This window comes from Dipteris shenzhenensis, chromosome 4 (assembly GCF_047967505.1).
Source record: "Dipteris shenzhenensis isolate YYH24624 ecotype China chromosome 4, Dip_SZ_1.0, whole genome shotgun sequence".
Lineage (NCBI taxonomy): Eukaryota > Viridiplantae > Streptophyta > Polypodiopsida > Gleicheniales > Dipteridaceae > Dipteris > Dipteris shenzhenensis.
In genome coordinates, this window is record NC_141599.1 from 5733038 (window position 1) to 5743124 (window position 10087).

Genomic DNA, 10087 nt, shown 5'->3' on the forward strand with positions numbered 1-10087 from the left:
ACTATCCCCCCTCAGGTGGTAAACCCCCTGGAATCCTATCACCTCCTCTCATTCTCATGCTTCCCAATGCCCTTGCCCCGCCTTCTTAAATCGTCCCCTTCCTTTGCTCTCCATGCCTAGTGGTGCTCCTAGCACCCCCCTTGAATCTCTACCTATTGCCCTTAGCACCCGCCCTTTGAATGTATGGCTTTCCCATCATGTCTTCTCCCCTTCTCTTTGCACCCGATGGCACCCTTGTACGCCCCCTCAAATCTCTTGAATCTCTACCCAATGTCCCCCTCAAATGCCATCCTCTCCCCTTTCTCTCTATGCCTAATGGTGCTCTTGGTCGCCCCCCCCCCCCCTCGCCTCAAATCTCTACCCACCACAAGCCTCCCTGCCTCACTCACATTCAACATATGACTAGTTGATCTTACCAAGATGGAACCTTTGGGGATTATCGATGACATACCAACCAAAACCGGTAGAGTCAGGTTTGTTGCTGTAACATTCCCCATATTTGATTCCCAAAGGATTGATAGCATATTTGATGGCAACAATTGATCTGCAAAGGTGCCTTCCTTTGGCATTGCAAGGCTGAAGGTTACATACAGATTGTAGGCATAGAGAACAATTCTTCCATCTAGGAGCCATAATTAGTTTAATTGTGGATGTGTTTTTTGGGCAGGAGAAGTTTGTGCCCACGAGGTGCTTGAGATAATAACTACTTTAATAACCTACAAGGTTGCTAGCTTGTAAGCTACTTATCAAGAATATCTACAACCCTCATTCTTCCCCCCTTATTTCCTTTATTGCAAAGAGTCCACTTTACTTGTTGGGAGATTATGTAAGCAGGTGTGGTGACCACCCCACAGAGAAGATCTACACACCATGGAGAACTTGTCCAAATTAGATTGGGAGGGACGCCAACGAGACAAGTAGAAGATGGCCATAGGATAAATGCCCTGGTTAAGGATCATGTTCCTCGTCCTTGGCAAATCTGATTGGTAGCCTCTCCACCTTGGAAATTTACCCTTGAACCTTTGGAAAAGCCATGCCCATCTATCGCCCATTATAACTGGGGACACCTAGAAATTTCAAAACTTTTGCACTTTTACTTACCTGAAGAGGTTGTGAGTACAGTGCAATGATTCTATTTTTGAGAAAGATCTTGAGACTAGGCAAGAGGTTTGAGTGATGTCTTGGAAGATGTAGGACGTGCAAGTTCCATGCTTCCAAACTAGCGATTAAATGTATCGGGTGTAGAAGGCTACTAGACCACACAAATGAACCTTAAGATAAGGCATCCAAAGAAGAGATGCCTTCACTAGATTGAGAATACATACCCATTGTTAATCGTAGAGTGGTTGGTAAGGAAAGGGGATGCATGCAATAGATGGTGGACATGTGGCATGGGACGATGACAAAATCCCATACGCAGCACTGCAAAAGGGGGTGAGGGGAGGGCAGTCTTAAGGCAGCCTGCGCCTGAGTGCTTCTCATACCTTTCTCGGCCTTTAGGCTAAGATCGAGTGTAGTATCTGTTCTTATCAGTTTAATATCTGATACGTGACCCACCGGGTCACATGATATTAACCTAATTTCTTTCTGGGGGCAGTCCCATCCGGCAGCTTGCTGCCTGGGACTGCGCGCGTCGCCTCTGTCTTGCACTACGTAAGAGGCCTGGCGCACCCCTTCTCCCTCCCCCTCCGAGGGGGGGAGTCCAATCGAAATTCCCAATAAGGAGTCTGTCAACGTCAAGGACGCTTTCTTCGAAGTTGCCAAGTCCGCTTGGCGAGGTTTTGCGCAGAGCCCAAATCTGGAAATATAAGTATCGTATATCTATATCACAGCATAGGCATCTGTTAAATCTTGTTTTGTCACAGTGGAAGCAAGGAAGGGCAGTCGATTCTAGTTCCATTCAGCAGATGGGGCTATGCTGATAGCCAAGCAAAAGGGATATCTTTCATGGCCGGAGGTTGGTCCACAGCGGAGACCAAATTTGGGTGAGTGCTGCAACTAGTGTCTGTAGATGGCTGACGACGCTGGTTGTGTTGAGAAGAAAGGCTGATATCAGTACTGTGCTTGTGTGGCGGATGGGGTAGGTCAAAACTATCCTCTTGGATCCCACTGTAGCTTCTCCCCAAGGGCCGAGCCCTCCATTAATAGGAAGGAAGTTGGCAATTTCCATTTTAACGTCTCTCATGGGCTCCTCTCCCTGCATCTCAATTCTTGACAAGACTTAATTTATGATTCATACGTGAGAAGAGAGTCCAATGCACGAGGATAGGAAGACTCCCTCTATACACGGAGTCTCATACCACACTACGCTGTGTGGTGTGCTAGTAGCAACGGGATTTCTGCCAGTCGAGAAAGCAATAGTAGACTATTTGTAGGCATGGGACTTCACTAGAGAGATGATCCGATTGTGTTGCCATTCTTCCCATCCGATCCAATATTGGATCCCCGTGACGTCATATTTCTCATGCGTATAAGGTCAACCATCCATTGAACTTTGGGCCTATAATGTAAATCCAAGGAAGTTTTATTGCCTAACGGCAATGCTAGACTAGCTTAAGCCCATTTTAGTTCTCATTTTGTGCACTTTCCATGCATAATACCTTTTTCTACGGAGTAGAGAAACAAGTTCAAGGCAAATCAATGCAACGACTTTAAAATGGTCAGACCTCATTGTATTACGAACTAAGTGTCTTGTTTCTAGGTAGAAAGGAGTGAAGGAGCATTGAGCCCCTTCTTTTCTGTAAGTTTCTTCTACTTTTTTGCATCTATCAAGACAAAGAGGAATCGCAACCCTAATCTGTGAGGGAGAATGACAAATTTAAGATAACCCTAATCTGGTCACGACCGTTGACCCTGGTCGGGCATTCATTATTCAGTTGTATCTATTAGTTCCACTACATCCTCTCCCTATGATTCACTCACTCACATCCACAGCATCACTTTCTGTATTGAGTGCATCACCTTGCGATTGCAGTTAGTAATGAGCAGGAGAGAGAGTGAGCATAGTCTATCTCCCACTACATGAGGTTTATAACGGTCTCCTCGTTCACCAAGCAATCGAGGGATATCATCTGTATGGAGAGGGCATGTTGCCCTTTGTTAGCCAGGCTGCCATCCCTCATGTAAACAATCGTTGAATGTGTCATACCCTAACAATGACTAGATCCTCTGTGCTAAAGGACAGCTCCATAAACAATGTCTATGATTTGCAGTAGTGGTGGGTAATCATCCCTCCTCATTTGCTAGATGGTCCAATGGAAAGGTCACCATGTGTAGCCAAGCAAAAGGAGGAGATCTTTCATGGCCGTAGATGGGTCCATGTCGAGACCAAAACTGGGTGAGTACCTCGTGCGACATGTTAGAAAACAGAGGACAACAAATTTAATATTTTCGTCCACAACGGACACAATACAAAAGTGATGCCCAGTGTGACACCCTCTAGTAGCATAGTGCTATACATAAACCAAAACAGTGGTTCTCCTGCCTCTGTGGCCTGCGTGCCCCCTCTGAGCTTAGGTGGGCCTCGTTGTCGTGCCCCACAGCCTGTGTGCTCTCAAAACACTCAGCCTGCGTGGTCCCTCTCAGCTTAGGTGGGCCTCTTTGTCGTTGCCTTGAGGCTGATCCTCCCGGACAGCCAATGGTAAGGCAGTGCTTGACCTTGATTGCTTGTCCTCCTTGCTGCTCTGGAACGTAGTCTATCTCCCACTACATGAGGTTTATAACGGTCTCCTCGTTCACCAAGCAATCGAGGGATATCATCTGTATGGAGAGGGCATGTTGCCCTTTGTTAGCCAGGCTGCCATCCCTCATGTAAACAATCGTTGAATGTGTCATACCCTAACAATGACTAGATCCTCTGTGCTAAAGGACAGCTCCATAAACAATGTCTATGATTTGCAGTAGTGGTGGGTAGTCATCCCTCCTCATTTGCTAGATGGTCCAATGGAAAGGCCACCATGTGTAGCCAAGCAAAAGGAGGAGATCTTTCATGGCCGTAGATGGGTCCATGTCAAGACCAAAACTGGGTGAGTACCTCGTGCGACATGTTAGAAAACAGAGGACAACAAATTTAATATTTTCGTCCACAACGGACACAATACAAAAGTGATGCCCAGTGTGACACCCTCTAGTAGCATAGTGCTCTACATAAATTAAAACAGTGGTTCTCCTGCCTCTGTGGCCTGCGTGCTCCCTCTGAGCTTAGGTGGGCCTCGTTGTCGTGCCCCACAGCCTGTGTGCTCTCGAAACACTCAGCCTGCGTGGTCCCTCACAGCTTAGGTGGGCCTCGTTGTTGTTGCCTTGAGGCTGATCCTTCGGGACAGCCAATGGTAAGGCAGTGCTTGACCTTGATTGCTTGTCCTCCTTGCTGCTCTGGAACGTAGCCAATGGTGAGGACCAAGCTCCCCCTTTGATCCCTCCTTGCTGCCCTGAATGCCAGCCTAGGATGAGGTCTCCTTCTGAGGTGTTTGTCTGCAGCAATCAGCCTCCTCCTGTGCTTCTCCAAGTACCCTCGATGAAGGGCCCAAATCTGCTGGCCGGTGTTGCTGCTGCAATCTGCTCCTGAAGGGATGCTCCAATGGATGACTTATGAGCCCCCAATGCCTCCCTTTTATAGGGGCTGGCAGCCCCCAAAGTAGACCGACTATTGGCCGACCCACTCAGCCCAATAGCTGACTGGCTGGTCTGTCCAACCGACATTGGCTGGCTGGGTTTGTGCCCAACCAGGTCTGGCCACGTGGCTGACTGCCACTGGTCCAGGCCCAAAGGCCTGCCAATCCGCCTCCTTTCTAGGCCTCGAACTGCCACGCTGCTGGGCCATCCCGTGCAGCCTGTTCACCATTCTCCAAGGCGTGTTCCAGTCCTGAATTTGGTCCAACCACTGCCGCACAGAGGCGCCCTGGCCATCTCGGCCTGTTTGTGGACCTATCTCTGGTCCAGAAGCCTTCTAACCATCCCGTACAGCATGCAGAGACACCCATGAATCTGGTGAAATTGAGTGGTGTACTGCTCCAAGCGACCTATTCCACGCCACCAAAGCTGAGCCAGAACTCCTTGTCCAGAAATGTCCGTCTACGTGGAGCTCCCCTCTGATCTGCTCCTATTGCAGCATCCAATGGCCTTCAGGTATGCTCCTGGGTGCTGCCCACACGGCAGCCTATGTGCTGCCCATGTGGGAGCCCCATGCTCTTGCTTTTGTCTGTGATTATGCTACTCATATGACAGCCACTATGCTGTCCATGTGGCAGCCCTAATTCCAGGTGGTCCACCTCACCCTTCCTCATTTGGGGGCTTACAAATGGGGAGGTGACCAGTCATATTCCAACACGCCTATTGCTCCAACCAGTGTCCATAGGTAAGTGCAGATGTCTGCCAACACATGATTTGTGTTGAGAAGAAAGGCATCAGTATTGTCCTTGTTGCAGATTACCAGACCTGGGTAGGTCAAACCCACACTCTTGGATCCCACTGTAGCTCTCTCAAGGGGTGGCTCTCCAAGAGCCAAACCCTCCATTAGTGGGAAGGAAGGAAGCAGTTTTCATCTTAATTTTCCTCATGTGCTCACTCTCTGCATCTCAATTCTTTACAAGAATTAATTCATGATTGACACGTGAGAAGAGAGTGCGAATTGCAAACCGACTCCAGTGCACAAGTATAGGAAGACTCTGTCTATAGACTTTTTTTTTCCGAAAAAACAGTGCTAATTATATTACTTCGAGAACAAGATACAAAAAGGTCAGCTTGTAGCTGACGGGCTGCGTTCACAAATCGGACACAGCCCTAAAAGATAACAAAATAAATCACTCTCTCACGGCGGGATAAGGCGAGTGTGAATGAACAGCCATCGGGGTGGTGAGTAGCGCCACCGAAGGCCCTGCGAAGTCGGCTCGAAGAAGAGGCCCTGAGTGTTCCAAGCCCGGAGGAAGCGTCTCCGCTTCTCTTGACCGGACCGGGAATCTCCCTGAATCTGGTCCCACTGGCCTCTGAGGGTATGAATAATCTCGCACCAAATATCAGTCATGATCTGGGCAGTCGATAAGGAGGTGCCACCGAGGATCTGCGCGCAACGCGAGGTCCAAATGTGCCACCCTGCTATGCTGCTAATAATCTCCCAGACTGGCTGCCTCTCCTGAACTCCTGTATCCGCCTCTGCTAGGTGCTGCGGGATACCCTCGAGCGGCCCCCATGTACCCTATGTGATAAGGAAAGTGGGGTCCTGCTGGCATGCCTCGAATAAGTGATGTAGACCAAGTGCGGTGCTGCACCAACAGAACGCGCCCCACGTGATCAAGCCTAGCTCTGGTGCTGCGCGAGTGAGAATCCCGAAAGTCCACCTCCACACTTCCTGGGCGCGAGTGCAGCTCCACAGGCATTGTTTTGGTGACTCCTCAACCTCATGGCAGATCTAACAGCGTCCATCCTGGCCTATCTGTCTCAACCAGCTCCCCACCGGAAGACCTTTGTGGGCGAGAAGCCACAGGAAGTAGGAGATCTTCCGCGGCCGCCAGCTCTCCCACAAGGCCTTCCAGAAGGCCTGCAAAAAGAATCTGGAAATACCCTGTGCATACCAGCTGGGCCGCTGGGTGGGGGGGCGGCTCTGCATCCTCCCAAGAACTCGCCTGCCCAAAGTCGTGCTGTAGGCAAAGAAGGAGGTCGGCCCCTGTCCTGTCACAATCTCTGGCCAACTCCACTCTCCTGGGTCCCAATCAAGCTCTGACAAGGCCCGCCCCTCCCAGAGCCAGAGTCGCCAAAAATGCTAGGATCGGTACGCCAGACCTTCCCCAAAAGGCCTACGATCCGAACCCTCTGCCATGGGAGTAGGGGGTTGATGAGTGCATCCTCTCTCCTGAGTCGTCCATCCCCCATAACCGCGAAGAAGGAAATAGAGGAGTCGTCCAAACGTCCTGCGACCACCAGTGGGATGCCACGGGGGGTGAACTGTCCCAGCCAACGGTCGTCACCAGGCATGAGGAACTGAGGCTCAGGTGGAACCAACCAATCAGCTGGGATCGCGCCGTCGATCTCCGTGCGTCTCGCCTGGGCTCCACGTGCACCTCCAGCTGCGTCTGCGAGATCAGCCGTCTCCAAATGTCTGTACGTGTCCCTCCAAACTCGAAGGGACCAGGCTGGCCCCCTCATCCAACCATCCCACCTGATATGTGATCTCTCCCCCAACTGAAGGCCCTCGGCATCTCTGACCTGATCATTCCAGATAAGCGGCTGGCGATCGATCTCCTCCTGACAGCGGGGAGGGGACTGAATGAGACTGAGGCGGAGCCGCCTCCAAACCATGAGGAGGCTACGAACGAGTGGGGAACGGGGCTGAGTGAGCGGGGCAGAAGTGAAGATCCACCTGAGGGACGGGAGCCACTCTCCACCTCGGCGCGGGACACAAGAACCGACCCCCTGCTGAAGTAGCATCTTCCACGTCTGCCCCCCCGGGGTCAAACCGCGGATGACTAACTTGCCTAACAAGGCCTGACTTTGCAGCTCTGGATCGATGACTCCCAGGCCTCCCTCAGCCTGCGGAAGAATAACTGTCTGCCAAGCAACCCTGGCTCTGGTATCTCTGAGGCCATCCTCCCCGGACCAAAGGAAGTTCCGAACCAGCCTCCTAAGCTGTGCCACACTGGATCTTGAGAAACACCAACAGGAAGCCACATACCAAGCCGTGGCAAGGAGGACTTGGTTGACTACCAAGGCACGACCTGCAAGGGAAAGCTTAGCAGTGCTCCAGAAAGCCAGCTTCCGTCGGATGGAATCTAGCACCGGGAGAAACTGCTGAGCTGGCGTGATGTCCAGGCCGACCTGGAAACCCAGGTATCTAGCTGTCTGTCCCCGCGGGATCCACCTGAAACCCAAAAACCTCCCCCACTGAGAACGCGCCCCGGGGTCTGTGAGAAAACCAACTGATTTGTTCCAGTTGATTTTCGCACCAGCAGCCGAACAGAAGACCTCCAGGGCCATCCTCACCCTCTCCAGCATCAACTCATCGTCCTGGACAAACAGGGCTGTGTCATCCGCGTACTCCGAGTCCAAGAGCTCCGTGTCCTCCCGGAGGGGAAGGCGAACACCCCTGATCCCTGTAGACCGCGCCCGAAGGTAGTAAGTCATAGCCTCGGCGAAGAAGAGAAACATTAAGGAGCAAGGGGGCAGCCCTGACGCACTGATCTCTCCAAGCTAAAACGCTCACCCAACCGGCCTCCAATGATGACTCTGCTAGAAGCTGTCCTGTACAAAGCCGAAATACCCTGAATCCAACCTGCTGGGAAACCTAGCCGCTCCAGAGTCCCCTCCAGAAAGGACCAGTCCACCCGATCGTAGGCCTTCTCAAAGTCGAGAAGTAGGATGGCAAGGTGTGATCCGCTGTGCTGAGCCCACTCCGCCGCCTCTGAAAAGGTGAAGACATTATCCAGGATACTGCGATCCTGGACAAAGCCTGTCTGAGTGTCATGAATGAGATCTGGAAGTAGAGGCCGAACTCTGGCGCTGATCATCTTGGCGAGGATTTTGTAGGCAGTGGTAAGGAGAGTGATCGGGCGCCACTGACGGATCTCCTGTCTATCTCCTCCCTTCGGGATGAGGCAAATCAGTCCCGAGGAGAGGCTCTCTGGCATATAACCGCTGCTGAAAATCCTCTGAAGAGCTGCTAGGAGGGGCTGATGGATCTGGTCCCAGAAGGAGGTGAAGAATGCCCGGGATAGCCCATCCTCACCTGGGCACTTCTGTCCATCGATGGCCATCAAGGCCTCCAGCATCTCTTCCGTGGTAAACGGTGCCAACAACGTCGCCTGCATGCTAGGCTGGACCAAGGAAGGAGTGTGTCTCCACACCTCCTCACGGGCACGACGAGAACGAGGAGCAAGCGGCTCCTGCTGGAAAAGGGTCCTGTAGAAGTCGGTGGCCAATCCCAAGACCTCTCCCGGATCCGTAACGATGTGCCCCTCCGCTGACCTGAGACTCCGAAGCTGATCACCTGCAGCTCTCTGGCCATGTGTCCTGAAGAACTCCCTGCACATCCGGTCACCCTTCCGAGCCCAGAAGGAGAGAGAGGCGTGATAGGAAAACTCTGAGCGACGCTGGAGTGTCTCCTCAAGAAGGGCTCTGGCTCGAAGGGCCTGGATCCGAAGCTCCTCCGAGCCCGGGGATGCCTGCTGAAGCCGCTGAATGGAGGCGAGGTCCCTCCGAAGAGCTCTCTCTCTACCCCACCACTCCTGTCGAACCTGTAGGGCTGCGAGCTGGCAGATCTGGCTGGACTCCTGCAAAGCCTGCGCCACCGAATCAACCAGATCCGCGCACTCGCCCCAGTCTCTATCCCAAAGACTGCAAATACTGCTGCGCACGTCCACCCTCGAGAAAATGGAGTCGGGAATCCGGCATGAGCGGGGGGGGGAGGGCCTGAGCTGCCAAATCTAATGATAAGAGCACAGGCGCATGGTCGGAGAGTGTCGTCCCTGGAACTATACCGGCCTGACCGCCTCTGCTGATGGCCCAATCACTAACATAAAATCTATCCAGCCTCTCCAGGAGTCTGCCTCCTTCCCTGCGGAAGCCCCACGAGAAGTCCAAGCTCCCGTGCCAACGCCGGAAGGACGGGTCTCGCCAACAGTCCCTTCCACCTGTCGCAAAGATAAAAGAGTCCCAAGCGGACTGCTCTGCCTGAGACATACCTGTAAACTCCGGTCCTCTGCCCTGCTGGTCCTCCAAGGTCTCCAAATTGTTGAAGTCACCTCCAACAATCCAGGAATCCATGTCTGGGAGAATCTCTGTAAGTGTCCTCCAGAAGGTGGCTCTACAACGGAGATCTGTGGGAGCATAAATGTTGAGGATTCCAACTCTGGAGCCCTCCAATTCCAGGCCTACCCAAAGAGCACGACTTGGAATCAACGTGCCATGACCGAAAACTCCCTGGGCTAGCTGCTCTCCCACGGAAGTACAGACACCACCACTCCTCCCCAGTGCGCCGATCGAGGGCTCCCAATAAGTGTGAGAGCGACCAGGGAGAATCTTCCCGCATCTACGGGAGTGAGCCGCCGAAAGCTTGTGCTCCTGGAGCAGAAGTACATCCAAACGACCAATCACTGCTGGC

General features: G+C 52.4%; 1 non-coding gene across 1 annotated transcript; it reads left to right on the forward strand.

Annotated features, from left to right (window-relative positions):
• Positions 1-1480: 1480 nt before the first annotated feature.
• On the forward strand, positions 1481-1676 carry LOC147902371 (U2 spliceosomal RNA). The gene has a single exon (XR_015540933.1). It is a non-coding gene; the product is annotated as a U2 spliceosomal RNA (small nuclear RNA).
• The last annotated feature ends 8411 nt before the right edge of the window (positions 1677-10087 follow it).